This window comes from Panthera onca, chromosome D4 (assembly GCF_046562875.1).
Source record: "Panthera onca isolate mPanOnc1 chromosome D4, mPanOnc1 haplotype 2, whole genome shotgun sequence".
NCBI lineage: Eukaryota > Metazoa > Chordata > Mammalia > Carnivora > Felidae > Panthera > Panthera onca.
The window spans coordinates 25,260,272-25,279,123 of NC_138351.1; the positions used below are offsets into that span (position 1 = coordinate 25,260,272).

An 18,852-nucleotide genomic window follows, 5' to 3' on the forward strand; every position below is an offset into this window, starting at 1 on the left:
GACTTCTTAATTGGTAGCTTGCTTCCCCCAGGATAAGCTTTCCCAAAGGACCCAGGCAGCCGTTGCCTTTCATGCAACATCACTTTTGATGTATCCCGTTGGTTACAAGTGAGTCCTTAAGGCCAGCCTAGACTCAAGGAAGTGGCAATTAGACTTTCCCTCTCAATGGGAGAAATAGCAAAGAATTTATGCCTATCTTCAATCAATCACAGGGGGAAAAAAAAGAGACTTTTTCCAGATTAAAAAAGAAGGGGAAATACTCTGTGGACCTGGGTTTGCTCCCTGGACATGGTCTGTGTTGGCAGAAAGCCATTAGGAAGGAAAGGTGTGGTGGGTCTAGAGAAACACAACCATGAGGCACCTCAGTCGGTTGAGCATCCGACTTCGGCTCGGGTCATGATCTCACGGTTTGTGAGTTTGAGCCCTGCATCAGTCTCTGTGCTGGCGGCTCAGAGCCTGGAGCCTGTTTTGGATTCTGGGTCTCCCTCTCTCTCTGCTGCCCCTCCCCTGTTTGTTTGTTCATTCTCTCTCTCTCTCTCTCTCTCTCTCTCTCTCTCTCTCTCTCTCCCCCCCCCGTGTCAAAAATAAGTAAACATTAAAAAAAAAATTTTTTTTTTTTGAAAAAGAAAGAAACACAACCACAAGCATTGGGCTTTCTCGCCTCACCAGCTTGTCATGTCCCAAGAATACCTACCAAGTCCAAGGGACAGGCTGATATGGACATTATAGCCAATGATGAACATGCTTCCCCAAGTCAGGGAAAGGTCAGGAAAGACGATGGAGGAACTACCAACCACTCTGGCAGTTTGGAAGATTGGCATCAAAATTAGGTTGCTGGATGGAAAATAGAGTTGCCAACTCTCTTCCAGCTTGAGTTTGGGGACTGACATTCCTGGTCATGACATCTGGAATTAGACCTCAAATTTTATTTCTCCCAACTTGACTCTTTGGAGAGACAGAATGCCTCTCTGTTCAACTGAGCCCTCTGGTTATCTCCTTTCATCACAATCACCCGAGCAGAGTTAAACTACCCACCGGCATCCTCAGGCACAATCCACATAGCAGCACCTGAATTCAAAGATCAACCATTCAAATGCCGAGAAGACAGAGGACAGACTAATCCAGAGCTCTGTTTGGAGATGGATTTTTCATCCCTTTATGGGAAAGGGGAGAGAAGGAAGAGGCAGACTCAGAACCAACAAAATGCCTGATCCATTATCCTGAAAGTCTCCCTAGACAGCTCTGAGAATGCTGCAATGAATTACACACTCCACTCTGTTCCCCCAAAACACTCAGTTCCGTGTGGGTCAGCAGCACACATGGGAGCACAAAGGCTGTGAGTCTGCTGGCATGAAGGCTGACTCCCTCTTTGCCGGGATCCCAGAAAGCGGCCCCCATCAAGGTGGGAAGCTGAGCCCAGAGGCCACAAAGAAGACAGCAGAGGGTACATTGCACCCAACAGCCAACCCAGAACGGGAGGCTGACATGTGGAACTGCATGCCTGCCCCTGATTTTACAAGTTACTAGTTTGAGAAGGAGATCGGCTGCCCCTGTCTTGCTGAGTGAGTTATCGCCTTCCTTTCTAGTGTTACAGCTGGTTGGACACCCACCCATTAAGTTCCTACTCTCTGACTGTGGCTCTCTGCCTTGTCACCCAACTCCTGCCCTCCTCTTGGGGGGGGGGAAGAACTCTCTCCACCGGTAAACCTCTATCTGTTTCTTCCCATGTTGGTTCAGAAAAAGATGGAGGAGAACTTTTGTAAGAGAATGTGAGACTCCTCAGAGAAAATCAGCCATAACACGCTCTTGCATACAGTGGCAAAACATCCAAATTTCTCAAGAGCACACACTTTTAGTAGCACTGTGCGAAGCCACTTACGCGTATAACTTATCAAATCTTCCCAATCACTTCCCCAGGCAGCACTGCTTTCATCCCCACTTTACAGATGGGAAAACTGAGGCTCTACCAAGTACAAGCTGGACTGAAGACAAATGCTCTTCGGTGCCTCTCTAAAGCTTCTGTTCTTTTCCACCAAGTCACAGGTCGTCAAGTGGTGTGCACACTTTGAGAACACTTCTTTTTCAATGAGCTCTTCATTGAAGAGTCTCCAGTCTCTCTCTCTCTTTTCCTGAGTATTCACTGGCCTAAGCATAAAAGTGATCAGGGAAAATTAAGGGATGGGTGTCTGCCCGACAGCCTCTTCTCGAAGTCGGGACCGCTCTTCGTCTTGTTCTTACCACAGAAGGGACACATCAGCCCTGTGTCTTACTGATTTTTGACCAGTATCTTCTCTCTCACAAATGGAAGTAGCAGCAAACCCTAAATTCTCTAACAGATTTGCTCCCCTCTCCCCTCCACCACAGGCCAGAATAATGAGGCCAGACCAGCCCAGAAGGGCAAGTTGCTTAGTAACTGGAATCACATATCCCTGTGCCCCAGACGCAAAAGGTACCTTTTGCTGACCCTCCCGGGGTTTGGGAACATGATTCTTAATGACCCAGCTCCTTGCTGGGATGCCTCAGAAGATTTGGGGCAAGAGTGAAAAATCCTCCCCTTCTCACCTTCCTCTAGGGCTGTGACATCACCTGCCTGTTAGAGGCCTGGCTTATTAAAACAGTCAATTCCCATCTGGGCCTCAGGCTTCAGGCCATTTCCTCTTTTAACAAAGTCATTTTGGAGTAGGTAAGATGAGGCTAACCAGAGCAATTTCAGTGTAATATATTAGAGATTTAACTTTTCAACGTATGTTTACCCTGTGAAAACGCATTAATCCTCTTCTGGAACAGACTTCTTGAAATCTCTTCCTGTGTCAGTCAGCCCCTACTGAGGAAGGGAGGAAGTGGCTTGAGAGAGAAAGGCCAGGAAGACCTATTACTGAGACCTGCTCTGTGCAAGCCCTGGGCTGGGTGCTCCCATCTAGCGACAACACTGTGAGGTAACCTCGTTTTAACGTTTGAAGACACAGAGACCCAGAGAAATACTTAGAAGCCCCCCCACCGCCCCAATATCAAGTGGCTAAATCTTAAGCTCCAGTTTGATTTAGTTCCCAAGTCTAGGCTTCTTCCACTCCATCACGCTGTCTCTTTACATGTGTCCAGAAATTTCTCAGCAGAGCAGTGTGGGAGTAGAAGAGGCAGCTGCAGTTTTAAAGAATATGGTCAGAGTAGGGGGACGCCTGGGCAGCTCAGTCGGTTAAGCATCTGACTTTGGCTCAGGTCATGATCTCGCGGTCTGCAGGCTCGAGCCCCGTGTCGGGCTCCGTGCTGGCAGCTCAGAGTCTGCTTTGGATTCTGTATCTCCCTCTCTCTGTGCCCCTCCCCTACTCATGCTCGCTCTCTCTCTCTCAAAAATAAATAAACACTTAAAAAAAAATTTTTAAAGATGGTCAGAGTAGGCCTCCTTGATTTGAGGACATTTAAGCGAAGACTTGAAGGATGTGAAGGCATCAGGAGATGAGTAAGGGAAATGCATCCCAGGCAGGGAGACTAAACAGGGCAATGGTGCTAAGGCTGGAGTGTCAGGATGGGTCAGAGGAACACTGGGAAGCAGACATGAATCTGGAGCAGAGTGAACAAAGGAGACAGAAGTAGATGAGGTCAGAGAGGTGAAGGTGGCCAGGTCCTGTAGGACCAAGGAGAGGGTAGGCTCCAACCCACCTACGATGCAACTCCCAACTCAAGCCAACAATGATTTCGAGTATCATCTGCCAATCTTTCAGCGAGGGAGGGAGAGGGGGGACAAGTCCTCAAAAGTACAGACCATTACCACGCCACATATCCCTTTGTAAAGCTAGGCTGCCTCTTTGTTGGGTGAGTGGAGAGGCTATAGGAGGGATGGGCTGGGAGTTCCAAACCCATGTCTCTTCATTCAATATCTTAGGTGAGAAGCAAGCAGTTTCAGACCAAACTATTCCACAGAAACTCACCATTCTACATTACTTCCCACTTGCATGCCTAGTGGCTAGATGCAGCACATAGATCCTACTTTAATAAACAATACATCTATAAGTTGAACTCACAGAAACGAAGAGCAGAATGCTGGTTGTCAGGGGCTGGGGAAAATGGGGAGATGTAGGTCGAAGGGTAGAAACTTTTAGTTACAAGATGAATAAGTTTTGGAGACCTAATATACAGCAGCACAGGGACTGTAGTTAATACTGTGTTGTATACTAGAAATTTGCTGAGAGTAGATCGTAAGTGTTCCTTTCTCATACACACACACACACACACACACACACACACACACACACACACATAACTATGGATGAATAGTGAAGTGATGGATGTGTTAACACTATACAGGTGTATCAAAACATAGTGTGCACTTTAAATACATGCAGTTTGGTTAATCATACTTGAATAGAACTAAGAAAAAATATTTTAAAGAAGGATGGGTGCCTGGATGGCTCAGTTGGTTAGGTGTCAGACTCTTGATTTTGGCTCAGGTCATGATCTCACGGTTCATGGGTTCAAGCCCCACGTTGGGCTCTGCACTAACAGTGTGGAGCCTGCTTAGGATTCTCTCTCTTCCTCTCCCTCTGCCCCTGCCCTTCTCTCTCTCTCTCAAAAATAAATAAAATAAACTTTTTTAAAAAAGAAGGAAGAATAACTTTTTAGCCCTTTGGGCACTCACCCATCAGACTCCAACTGTACAAATGACTAGGATCTGCCCTGGCCAGAAGCCTACTTCTGACATGTAGAATTTACCAGAACCATACTTCCTGCCCATTCTCTAGCTTCCTTAGGTCTTCCCAGTGCATTCATTCAGAGCATCAAAAATCCACAGGCATAAACATTATGGTAGCTTCTCTCAGAAGTGCCTTCACTACTCACATCTGGGTGAGAGGTCACTCCTGGACTCTTAGAAAATGGGAAAAGAAATAACTATTCAAGATTTCTAGATCCCCTGACAGAAGGCAGGCAAAGAGAGTGTCCATTACTCAGTTCCTTTTATAAGAGGCTACAAATAAGTCTTCCTGAAATGATAGAAATGTAATCTTAGCAAGGACCAGCCAAGAGGACCTTGCAAAGCACTTGGATTAGGATTCCCTGAGCTTTCAGAAAGCTTGGCGTTGAGGTTTGTGCTTAATAGCTACACATCACACATACACACATACACACATACACACATACACATACACACATACACACATACACACATACACACATACACACATACACACACACACACACACACACACACGCACACCCCTAAAAGGCAAATCTATAGAGACAAAAAAATAGATTAGCAGTTGCCTGGGGCTAGGCATGGGAAGGGGGAGTGACTGCAAACGAGCACGAGGTTTCTTTCCTGGGTGATGTAAATGTTCTAAAATTAGATGGTGGAGATGATTGCACAACTCTGTAAATTTACTAAGAACAAAACAAAACCCCAAAAAGTACTCTTAAAGTGAGTAAATTTAATGGTATGTAAGTTATACCTCAATAAAGCTATTTTTTTTAAAAAATCAATCTAAGATGGATAATAGACATAAATGTGAGAGGAAAAGCAATAAAGCTTCCAGAAGAAAATAGAAGACTGTTGTCATGATCTTGGGAATAGGCAGAGATTTCTTAAACACTAGAAGCACTAACCACATAATAAAAATAATGATAAAATGGACTTCATTAGAATTAATAATGTCTGTTAGACAAAGGATATCAGTAAGATAATGAAGAGGCAAGCCACAGGGTGAGGAGAGATATTTGCAATACTTATATCTGACACAAGACTTGTGTCCACAATGTATTTTTTTAATGTTTATTCAGAGAGGGAGGGGGGAGGGGGAGGGAGAGGGGGAGGGAGAGGGGGAGGGAGAGGGAGAGGGGGAGGGAGAGGGGGAGGGAGAGGGGGAGGGAGAGGGGGAGGGACGCGGAGGGAGAGGGACGCGGAGGGAGAGGGACGCGGAGGGAGAGGGACGCGGAGGGAGAGGGACGCGGAGGGAGAGGGACGCGGAGGGAGAGGGACGCGGAGGGAGAGGGACGCGGAGGGAGAGGGACGCGGAGGGAGAGGGACGCGGAGGGAGAGGGACGCGGAGGGAGAGGGACGCGGAGGGAGAGGGACGCGGAGGGAGAGGGACGCGGAGGGAGAGGGACGCGGAGGGAGAGGGACGCGGAGGGAGAGGGACGCGGAGGGAGAGGGACGCGGAGGGAGAGGGACGCGGAGGGAGAGGGACGCGGAGGGAGAGGGACGCGGAGGGAGAGGGACGCGGAGGGAGAGGGACGCGGAGGGAGAGGGACGCAGACACAGAACACAAAGCAGGCTCCAGGCTCTGAGCTGTCAGCACAGAGACCAACATGTGGCTCAATCCCACAAACCATGAGATCATGACCTAAGCTGAAGTCAGACACTTAACTGAGCCACCCAGGTGCCCCCAGAATGTATTTTTAAGACACTCCTACAGATAAACAGAAAAACAAACAACTCAATTGTAAAAGGGCAACAGACTTGAATAGGCGCTTCATAAAAGAAGCTAGATATCCATTTGTCCAATATGCATGAACAGACATACAAAGGTTATGGCCATCTCCATTCCTAGTTCTGTGTACCTATGCCTTTCAACTTGTTTAATGATGGTTATCTCTTTGTTACGTTCTGATATTCACATTTGCCAAAATCCCAAGCATATGGCCCAATTTAGAATATTTTAATAAGTTTTGCTTCCCAAAGAAATTTATTAGAAGACCGGGAGTGGGATGGAAGGGCATCACCAGACACAGTGCAGAAACCAGGTAAGGAGCAGCAAAACTGTTACCTCCAACACACACACACACACACACACACACACACACACACACACCAGGTGCAAAGGGATGAAGGAAGCAGGTACTGGGACCCAGTGAAGAGTGTCATGTAGAACAGCCTCAGAAGAAGTAGTGACCATGGATCCAGGAATACAACCAGGCCAAGGTCACCTCATATCTTACTTCCTGGAAGGAACTAGGGAAAAAATACCCAATCCTCACTCTCTCATCCATGTGGCCTCTTATCTGGGGCCTCCATTGGTCAAACCCAACTGGAAGCCAAAAAAGACAAGGTAGGTCTTGTATCAGTGTCATTGACCAGGTCAGCCTTCTGGGGCCAAGGAGTCAGAGAGTGGCTTGGGAGGGACAAATGGAAGAGAGCTGGCACTCCATCATAAGCTGCCTGGAATCTCTTTTAAAATATGCAGGAAATAAACAATGAACAAATACCACAACCAGTAAAACTATGCTCCTGGAACAAAAAAAATAATGAGATTCTTTGGCAACATTATATTTGTGAAGGAGAAGATGGAAGAGGGGTAAAGGATATGGCTCATTATATGACCAACCAAGATAACGTCTTGAATAATCTTGTTTCTATTGATTGGACATAGAGCTGACTCCTGCCTAAAAGTGAATTCAACATCCTCAAGAGTAAGTGATACAACTTCTCCTCAATCTCCTTTCAGAGCTAGCATCTGGGCACTTGGGGAAGATTATTATCCCACAGAGACACAAAGGGAGTCTTCTCTTCTACAGGTACCTCTTAGTTTGAACAGCTTGTAAGGAACCTTCCAGCCTCTCCCTGTCTCCCCTACATCACAACACACTTGCTCAGCTGCCCAGCCCACCCCAACAAATCCATCCTCTTCTCTTTATCACTTACTTTAACTCAATTCTCAACCACAGTTTCCATTAGCACAGCATCTAAGACGTTGTCTACATTGATTTTCTTAAAAGGCATTTAAAGTGGCCATCAAGAAGCACCCTGATGGCATTTTTCAGTTTCACAAGCTTCAGCCTGCAAGGTGATCTGGGACATTGTTCAGATGCTTCCTATTCTAAACCTGTACATATTGTTGTGCAAAGCAAAAACCAAGCTGCTCCATGCAGGAGGTTCCTCTGAACCCAAAATAATCTTGCATATTTATCAGTGTACATGCCTGTTGTCCTCCACTAGAATGAAGGTTCAGGTGAGCAGGAATTTTGTCTCCCTTGTTCAGCTTGTATCCTCAGTGTCTCACTCAGCATCTGCCAACTAGTTGGTTAAATATACAGTAAACAAGTAACTGAATGTGACACCCTTTCTTTGAATTCTCTTTTGGCAGCACTCAGCCTAAATCTGCCATCCACTCTAACTACCTTTGTAATAAAGGTCCACTTGTGATTAATTAAGGAAATTAATGGATGTCTCTATCTCTTTGAAAAGCTGGTCAGCCAGCTGGTCTACCATCTTGTTTCACATCGTAAGCATTCTAAGCCAATCAGCTCAATAGTGAACACACACACAGACATCTGACCACACGATTTCACCTAGCCCATAGTTTGGTGAGCTTCCTGATCACATTCATCAAATACCATCCTTTGGGGATACCAAATATCCTTTCTCCTACTCCTGGGACCTCTCTAATGTTTAGAACACAAGTGAAAATAGTAAGAGTTCTGCATAGCCCTTGGCCACTGGGGGGAGAAAAAGAATGAAAAAGAAAGAAGAAAAATCAAACAACTGAGCATTGAAAGAAAAACACAATAATTTTATAATTTTTTAGTTTAAAGGGACATTAAAAATGATCCGGTCCAATAGTTCTCAATTTTTTTAACCACAACCCATAATAGAATATACATTTTACATCACAACTGAATACACATTCATCTTTCAACAAACATAGAGTTGGTACATGTGCCAAGCCAGAGGCTAGAAATAAAACAGGAAACAAAACAGATTTAAAAAAACAAAAAGCATGCTTGCTCTCATGGAGCTTACCTAAAGTAAGCTAATGTAATATAAACTAATCTGTATGTATATCTTTTGTTTGCTTACTTGCTGATTTCTTTGTGTTTGTTGTTGTTTTAATTTGAGAGAGAGCAAGCAAATGAGCAGGGGAGAAGAGCAGAGGGAGAGAGAGACAGAAAGAATCTTAAGCAGGCACCACACTCAGCACAGAGCCCAACACAGGGCTCAATCCCACAACCCTGGGATCATGGCATGAGCCAAAATCAAGAGTCAGATGCTCAACCAACTCTTTGTTTATTTTACTGCTGACCACCACTCTCTAAACTATTTCTCAGACTAACAGGTCACAACCCATAGCCTGAAGAATACTCATCTGATCCTACATTTTTATTTTGCAGGTTTAGAGACAGTGACAGTGAGTTTGACTGTGAATCCACTTGCTGAAAGCACCTGCAGATAATCAAGTAAAGATACCTAGGAGACACTTAAGTATACATGTGTGAAGCTCAGAGATGTTTAGAATGGAGACACAGATTTGCAAGTCAGCCAGTTAAAGCCATGGAATGAATAAAGTGTTACAAAGAAAGTGCATACATTTTCTTTATTTTTAAGAGTGTGCTGTAGGATGCCCTGAAGAACACCAATATTTAAGGGATGTGCAAAGGAAGTCAAAGAAGTCAAGACAGTCAGAAAACCCCGGCAGATTAACATGAAGAAAGTTATAATAAGGGTCATAGTGTCTGCACAACAAAGAGATAAAATAAGGCCCATACGCATGCATTAGATTTGGCAATTAAAGACATCTGGTGACCATTTCTTCCTAGAGCAGTTATAGTGAGACTTGGGCAGAAGGTAGGCTGAAGACACCTGAGACATGAATGGGTTAAGTGAAGACTATGCTTTCAACAAGCTTGACAAGAAAAGGAAGGATTGACCAACAGCACAATAGATGGACAATGGGGAGAGACTGGAGGAGAGGAGTAGGATATTTACGATAAAAAAAAACGGGATATTCACCAAGCTGAGGGACAAGAGCCAACAGAGATGGAGAGACCACATATCAAAGAGACCAGAGCAATGGGATATTACTAGACAACGTTGTTACTAGACAAATGGGATATTACTAGACAAATAGCACAGGTAGAGAGAGCAGGTTTAGACAGAAGGAAACTCTTCTGCTTGAATGAAGTGGGAAGAATGGCTTAGAGTCCGATGCAGTGAATTGTGGTGATCATTTCAAAATACATACAATTATCAAGTCATCATGTTGTACCCCTCAAGCTACTATAGTGTTATATGTCAATTATACCTCAATAGAATCTATATTTTTCGCCACTGCACATCACAATGATAGAAGCTTCAAAGCTCCTGTTATACACAACAAACAGAATACACAAACAAATAGCAGCCTGAATACAACCTCTCTTGCCAAGGTTTCAAGGAAGGAGCTCATTTCCTCCTGTAAAGAGCTCCATGCATCCTACAGCTGGCCCGTCCATTTGAGTGGCCTCCATTAAACAGATTCCCTCAAAGGAAACACAGATATTCTCAAACTTAATGTGCATCAGAGTTGCTTGGAGAGCTTGTTAGAACACAGATTCCCAGGCCCCACCCCCAGAGTTTCAGATACAGTAGGTCTGGAGTGGGGGGTATCCTAGAATTTTCACTTCTAAGTTCCCAAGTATATGTGTTCCTACACATACTTAGTATGGCAATTTAAAACAACACAGGTTTATTACCTTATAGCTCTGGAATTCAGAATTCTAAGTCCAAAATGGATCTCACTGGGCTAAGATCAAGGTTTTTGTAGGGCTGCATCCCTTTTTAGAGGCTCTAGGGGAGAATCCATTTTCTTGCTTCCTCCAGCTTCAAGAAGCCACCTGTATTCCTTGGCTCATGGGCTTCATCTTTCACGTTCAAAGCCAGCAATGTCTGGGCAAGTCTTTCACACATATCACAGCTCTAAGACTAACTGTTTTGCTTCCCTTCTCCACATTTAAAGACTCTGGTGATTACACTGGAACCACCTGGATAATCCAAGATACTCTCCTTATCTTGAAGTCAGCTGTGAGGCAACCTAATATCACGTGCCACTTTAACTCCCCATTGCCATGTAATTTCACAAACTCACAGGTTCTAGAGATGAGGGTGCAGACCTCTTTGGGAGGCTACTACTCTACCTACCGCACCAGGTGATGCTGAGACTGCTAATATGGGACAGTACCTTGAGAACCACTGGTGTAGTGGGATGCTGGCTGTGATGGAATTTAACACCACCAGATCCAGTAACGACAGGGAAGGAAGGGCAGATGAGGCCAAGAAACATGGAGAAGCAAGCTGCAGGGGGATCCAAGACAAGAGAGATGGGGGCCAGGGACTATAGAAACACCACCAATGCAAACAGTCATCAGAGTGAGTCTCCCAGATATCACACAAAGAGAGGAAGGAACACAACCCTAGGGAAAGAAAGAAACTCTTCCCAGGTGAGAAGAAACAGTGCCCATCAAAATTGTTCCTTTCACCCATGCTGCTCTGTCAAGGGAAGGCATTGCATATTGACTAAAAATGCCTAAGTCTAGATGCATACATATTTCCTAAGGGATCCCATCAGGGATCCATGGTACACTTGGGGTACAATAAGATTTCTGACAGTGGCAAGGCACATAAGCCAGTGCTAATTTTTATTCTGAATTAGGAGTTTTTCATTCCTAGAGAACTTGAATTTTGAAATATGTATTGCTTTTAAATAAAGCCTACAGCTGACTTGGCTTTTTTTTTTTTTTTTTTTTAATTTGGGAATGGAGAAGACTTCAAAGAAAATACCTGTTAAAAGGGTAGTTTTATCAGGCGTTATGATGGGTCCCAAGACTCACAAGCATGTATGTACAAGAGAAGTTGTCATGGGTTTCATGATCATAAGGAGCGATATGTATGTGTATATGAGTATGTTGTGTGTGTGTGTATGTGAGAATGTGCACACTGTGTGGGTATGGTGGGGAACAAGCCCAGAAAGATCTGAGAGGCATGGTTCATATTCCGTGTTCACCTTATTCTAAGTACTTACTTACATCCGCCAACTTAACTCTCTCAGCTGAATGTTTTATTATTGTTATTTTAAAGCAAATGTTCATCTTTCTCACCAATTCTTAGAGATATTTTTCTTTCAGAAATGAGAGAAAGTGAGTTCAACTATGCCACAAAATCATCTAAGACAGACCGTGGACCAGAAATTGTGTGTTCCCTTAATGTGAAGATTCATCTGCGGCCTAAATAGAAATTCATATCCTTCTCCTATGTCTCCTTTTCAGACAGACCCACGTTTGCCAAAAACACAATGTCTTTATTGCTCTGTTCCCAAAATGGTATGTCCAGCCAGCACTTAGCTTCCTATAAGATCATGTGTTCTGTTTTCCTGTAAACTCTACTGCAGGGAATGGAATTCCAGAAGGCAGATGGGAGCATTTAGTGGATGGTGATAGAAAAAGAGTGGAAAAGCTAGTGAAGAAAAGAATAATCCACCACATCATTCTGAATTCCCTCAGAAGGCTGAACGGTGGAAAGTGGACCAGCTGGCTTCACAGATCAGACTTGTAAGCAGACTTCCCTTAGACACAGGTCTTCCCTTGCTCTGAAATAGTCAGCAGACTGTAGTGGGAGTGGTTATCATTTATGGAGGGTCCGCTATGTGCTCAGCACTCTATATGCATTCTTGCACTGCAAAGCAAGGATTAATCCTGGTATTTTTATTTTTATTTTTTTAATATAATTTATTGTCCAATTGGCTAACATAGAGTGTATACAGTGTGCTCTTGGTTTTGGGGGTAGATTCCTGTGATTCATCACTTATAATCCCGGTATTTTTAATATGAGGAAACTTAGATGCAAAAGAGAAATCATTTGCTCAAGGTCACACAGCCAGGAAGTGGCAGATCTGATCCCCAATCATAAGTTGGCAGGTTCCAAACTCTGTAAACCACTCAAAGAGCTATACTTCAAATAGGAAGATGGCCTGCTGTCCCCTGGGCAATAAGATGACAGCTGAGAGTTATCACAGTGATGGGTTTCCTCTGAATAAGCTAAATATTCTTGCCCTCTACCTCCTTGAAGCCAGTACTCACCAATGGCAGAATGGTGCATAACAAAGTTCTCCCCCAGTAAAGCTAACTTCTCTGCATATCATCAATGACCCAGCAAGTGTCCTGTATGCCTTATCCTAAATCTGAGAAGTTGAAAGTCAAAGTAACCACCAAATCAGAAGAATTCAAAAGGAAAAGGATAGCATGATGCAAGCAACTCAGACTTCTGAGACTCTAATGAATGCCTTGGATTCTCTGTCCTAACACTGCACATAGACATGAAACTTTGCTACAGTTTTAGGGATTCATGGACCCCATCTGAAGCCCATTTATAGACCAATAAGTCAAGAGACCCAAGTTTTCCTAAACTGGCTTCTCTGCCACTCCCAGAGAAGCCCCACAGAAGAATCTTCACTCATGTGTACAATGAGATGATCACATCATCCCTTCCCACTGTCAAGGTCTAAAACATGGGTGCCTCCTAATCAGACAGGCAATATTTAAGGACAAAAGATGATATAAGGAGATGACAAGCTCCCCTATACCTGATGACAAAATATTTCTGAGATGTAATCAAATGTACATTTGTTAATAATATTTCCATTTTAGAGAAAAGTTCTTTGCTATCACATCAAGCTTCATTTTTATTCATCAAATGGCTCTTTGAATTCCCTCACCTCAACAGAACCCTGGGTCACATGGGTGGAGGGGGGGAAGTCAGACAGTCACAGAACTCCAGTTGGTGAAATATGAGGGCTACTGCAGCCAGGACAGATGTTTACATCATTGCTTAACCATGTATCACCAGTAAACAGCTGGAAGTGTGTTGAATTGCCAAATTTGATGAAAAGAATTTAAGTTTGGAACAACGATTTGAGATGATCAACATGGAGCAAGCAGAAAACAAGAGAAGTCTTAAAGATACAGAACCTACTTAAGTCACCACAGTAACAGATGATATCTACACAGCAGATGCCACCACCTGATCAGTGCTCAGGCCAAGAGGACAAAGAAGGTATGCTTGAGCAAAGATGTAGAAACAATGACTTCAGCAAAGTCTCAGGATATAAAATCAACGTGCAGAAATCTATTGCATTTCTATACACCAATAACGAGGCAGCAGAAAAAGAAATCAAGGAATCAATCCCATTTGCAATTGCACCAAAAACAATAAAATACCTAGGAATAAACCGAACTAAAGAAGTAAAAGATCATGTAGTCTGAAAACTATAGAACACTTATAAAAGAAATTGAAGAGGACACAAAGAAATGAGGACACAAATTCCATGCTCATGGAATGTGAGAACAAATATTGTTAAGATGTCTATACTATCCAAAGCAATCTACAGATTTAATGCAGTCCCTATCAAAAAACAACCAGCATTCTTTGCAGAGCTAGAACAAACAATCCTAAAATGTGTATGGAACCACAAAAGACCCAGAATAGCCAAAGAGATCCTGAAAAAGAAAAACAAAACTGGAGGCCTCACAATTCTGGATTTCAAGCTGTATTACAAAGCTGTAGTCATTAAGACAGTATGGTACTGGCACAAAAACAGACACATAGCTCAGTGGAAGAGAAGAGAAAACCCAGAAATGGACCCACAACTAGATGGTCAACTCATCTTCGACAAAGCAGGAATGAATATCCAATGGAAAAAAGACAGTCTCTTCAACAAATGGTGTTGGGAAAACTGGATGGTGACAGGCAGAAGAAAACTGGACCACTTTTGAAACTAAACTCAAAATGGATGAAAGACCTAAATGTGAGATAGGAAGCCATCAAAATCCTAGAGGAGAACACAGGCAACAACCTCTTTGACCGTGGCAGGAGCAACTTCTTCGTAGACATGTCGCCAAAGGCAGGGGGAAAGCAAACATAAACTATTGGGAGGTCATCAAGATAAAAATCTTCTTCACAGTGAAGGAAACAATTGACAAAACTAAAAGACAGCTTATGGAATGGCAGAAGATATTTGCAAATGACATATGTGATAAAGGGTTAGTATCCAAAATCTATAGAGAACTTATCAAACTCAACACCCAAAAACAAACAAACCAGTTAAGAAATGGGCAAAAGACAGGGTGCCTGGGTGGCTCAGTCGATTAAGCGTCTGACTTCAGCTCAGGTCATGATCTCACAGTCCATGGGTTCAAGTCTCACATCAGGCTCTGTGCTGACAGCTCAGAGCCTGGAGCTGCTTCATATTCTGTGTCTCCCTTTCTCTCTACCCCTACCCTGCTCATGCCCTCTCTCTCAAAAATAAATAAACATTAAAAATTTTTATTAAAAAAAAAAGAAATGGGCAAAGGACACTTACCAAAGAAGACATCCAGATGGCTAACAAAGACATGAAAAGATGCTCAACATCACTCATCATCAGAGAAAAACAAATCAAAACCACGATGAGATACCACCTCACACCTGTCAGAATGGCTAACATTAACAACACAAGAAACAACAGGTGTTGTCAAGGATGCAGAGAAAGGGGAACCCTTTTGCACTGTTGGTAAGAATGCAAACTGGTGTGGCCATTCTGGAGAACAGTATGGAAGTTCCTCAAGAAACTAAAATTAGAACTATGATCCAACTATTGCACTATTAGGTATTTACTCAAAGAATACAAAAATACAGATTTGAAGGGTACATGCACCCCAGTGTTTATAGCAGCATTAGCAACAATAGCCAAACTATGGAGAGGGTCCAAATGTCCACTGACTGGTGAATGGATAAAGAAAATGTGATTTTCTTTATCCATTCATGGGATGGATATGGGATACTAGCCAGTGGGATGGTTGGAGATGGGATGGGATGGGATTGATGGGATACTAGCCAGCCATCAAAAAGAATGAAATCTTGCCATTTGCAATGACATGCATGGATAGAGCTAGAATGTATTATACTAAGCAAAATAAGTCTATCAGAGAGAGACAAGTATCATATGCTTTCACTCATATGTGGAATTTAAGAAACAAAACAGACGAACACATGGGAAGTGGGGAGGAGAACGGAGGGAAACAAACCACAAGACACTCTTTTTTTTAAATGTTTATTTATTTTGAGGGAGAGAGCACGCATGAGCAGGGGAGGGGCAGGGAGAGAGAATCGCAAGCACTGCCAGCACAGAGACTAGCACAGGGCTCAAACCCATAAACCATGAGATCATGACCTGAGCTGAAATCAAGAGTCAGATGATTAACCGACTGAGCCATCCAAGCGCCTCACCACAAGAGACTCTTAATGACAGAGAACAAACTAAGGGTTGATGGAGAGAAGAGGGTAGGAGATGGACCAGATGGGTGATGGGTATTAAGGAGGGCACTTGTGATGAGTACTGAGTGTTGTATGTAAATGATGAATCACTGAATTCTACTCCTGAAACCAATATTGCACTATATGTTAAATAACTAAAACTTAAATTAAAAAAAAAAAAAAAAACAGGGGCACCTGGGTGGCTCAGGTTGGGTGGCTCAGTTGGTTAGGTGTCCGACTTTGGCTCAGGTCATGATCTCGTGCTTCACACATTTGGGCCCCATGTTGAGCTCTGTGCTGACAGCTCAGAGACTGGAGCCCATTTCAAATTCTGTCTCCCTCTCTGCCCCTCCCCCGCTCATTCTCATTCTCTCTCTCTCTCTCTCTCTGTCAACAAATAAATAAACATTAAAAAAACTAACTAAAAGGTGTAGAAACAGAAGTTTCCCAAGGCTTTTCAGGAGACCATAACTAAAATAATTTGAACTAGAGTTCCCCATAAAGGAAGAGTAATATTGAAGGAGAAATAAAACCAGTAGAAAGCATCAGTTTATATTTTGCAAGCCAGATACATTGCAGATGAAGCAAAGTAGAGAAATATGTCTTCTGATCTTCAGGGATTTGTGAAATAATAAAAATGACACAATTAGAAACTGGTAGCTTCCAAAGTGTTGTGTTGGTTTAGTTCAGGTTTTTGCCGCTCAAGTTTTTTCCCCCCCGTATGCAGTTCTCACTGTTCTGAGCCCCTAGAGAAGAAAGTGTGTCAGCAATGCTGACTCTTGAACTCTTTTCCAGGGACTATGCGTAGAACCACAGTCACGGACAAGGACCCCAGATTATTCAGTGGTACCTCCTGCCCATGCAAGGACTATCTCCTGGCAGTGATAGGGACTTGACATTACCATCCTGAGGAATCCTTTAAGCAAAACCTGGTAGAATGTCATGCTGCCTGCTCTGTGTGACAGCCACAAAACACGTGTGACTAATTAAGTCTAAATTACAGTTAGTTAAAATAAACGGTAATTTAAACTTTAGTTCCTTAGTTGCACTAGCCCTATTTCAAGTTCTCAGCCACATATGGCTAGTGTCTACCATATTAGATAATGCAAATATAGAACATCACTATCACCACCGAAAGTTCTATAGGGACAGCGCTGGCCAAGAGGAAAGCTTCTTTTAATGTAAATTTGAATCATGTGAAGATCTTCTTTAAATGCAGCTTCTGATTGAGTAGGTCTGGGAAGAGTCTCTGACTGCATTTCTAACAAGCTCCGGGTGATGCTCATGGTCCTGGTCCTGGTCCGTGGACCACATTGACAGGCTAGAGAAGATTCACAGCAACCCCGTTAAAGGCTGCCCTCGGGCTGAATGGTAAATGTTCTTCCTACTCTAACACGGAGAGCACCTTTTATGTTCATGTTGCTGTTCTACAAAATAATGAACATTAGACAATACATAACTTGTTAAATCCTTCTCCCTTGCCTATCTCTCTACCTTAGCACTTTCTGGTTTTAAACATTTCCAGCAAAAACGTGCAGAGCACTGAATATCTTTGCTACATTCCCACTATCTCCAATGGAGATTTCCTCCACAAAAGCTTAGCCTGATATAATTGAAGCAGCCCTGTTTTCAGAAGATAAGAGCAGTCCTTTTACATCTTGACACAGTGGCAACTCAAAGAGGAACAGCCAGGCATGTGCAGGGATTCAGTGTGGCTGCATTAGTAAAATATATTTAGAGTAATGGAAGGGGATGAAAGAAGTTCTCCCAGCTTAAAAGCAGAACATTGCATCACAAAAGAAAAATATAGTGCCACAGTAAATACCAAATAATATATTTGTAGCACTGCCACTGTTTGCAAACAGAAATAACTCAGTTGTTTTAGTCTTTGAAAACAAGAAGAAAGTCTTACCTATGGTGTGGATAACTCGTCATTATTCACGTTATCTCAATTAATCTTCATAACTACCCACACAAAGTAGGTCTTATTATTTTCATTTTTACAGGTGTGAATACTAACTCTCAGAGGAATTAAGAAACTGCCTGGGGCTTTGCAGGCTAACACTCTATCCAGTTCGATGGCTTTGCAGCTAACACTCTATCCATTGTCCGGAGCTAGTGCTCCAACCAGCACTGAAAAACAAATTTATGAATAGATGAGAAGAGCGTGATTACACCCTTTAGGCCAAATAACTATTATAGACTGGCAACCTTTTCTAGCTACTCCTTACTCACCCACAAGTAGAATGCCTCACCCATCAGTCCATTAAAGGATTAATTCAATCATTAAGAGATTTCTGCTAAAAGTGCTGAGGGAAAAATACAAAATCTAACAGCACACCTAAAGGAAATAGAAGCAGAACACCAAGGCACCCTAAACCCAGCAGAAGAAGAGAAATAATAAAGATCAGAGCAGAAATAAACAATATAGAATCTAAAAAAACTGTAGAGCAGATCAACGAAACCAAGAGTTGGTTTTTTGAAAAAATAAACAAAATTGACAAACCTCTAGCCAGGCTTCTCAAAAAGAAAAGGGAGATGACCCAAATAGATAAAATCATGAATTAAAATGGAATGATTACAACCAATCCCTCAGAGATACAAACAATTATCAGGGAATACTATGAAAAATTATATGCCAACAAATTGGACAACCTGGAAGAAATGGACACATTCCTAAACACCCACACTCTTCCAAAACTCAATCAGGAGGAAATAGAAAGCTTGAACAGACCCATAACCAGCGAAGAAATTGAATCGGTTATCAAAAATCTCCCAACAAATAAGAGTCCAGGACCAGATGGCTTCCCAGGGGAGTTCTACCA

The 18,852-nt window shown here is 43.0% G+C and overlaps 1 protein-coding gene across 2 annotated transcripts in view; it reads right to left on the reverse strand.

Annotated features, from left to right (window-relative positions):
- FRMD3 (FERM domain containing 3) overlaps nucleotides 1-18,852 on the reverse strand; it is a 310,403-nt gene that overhangs the window by 175,236 nt on the left and 116,315 nt on the right. The window lies entirely within an intron of this gene.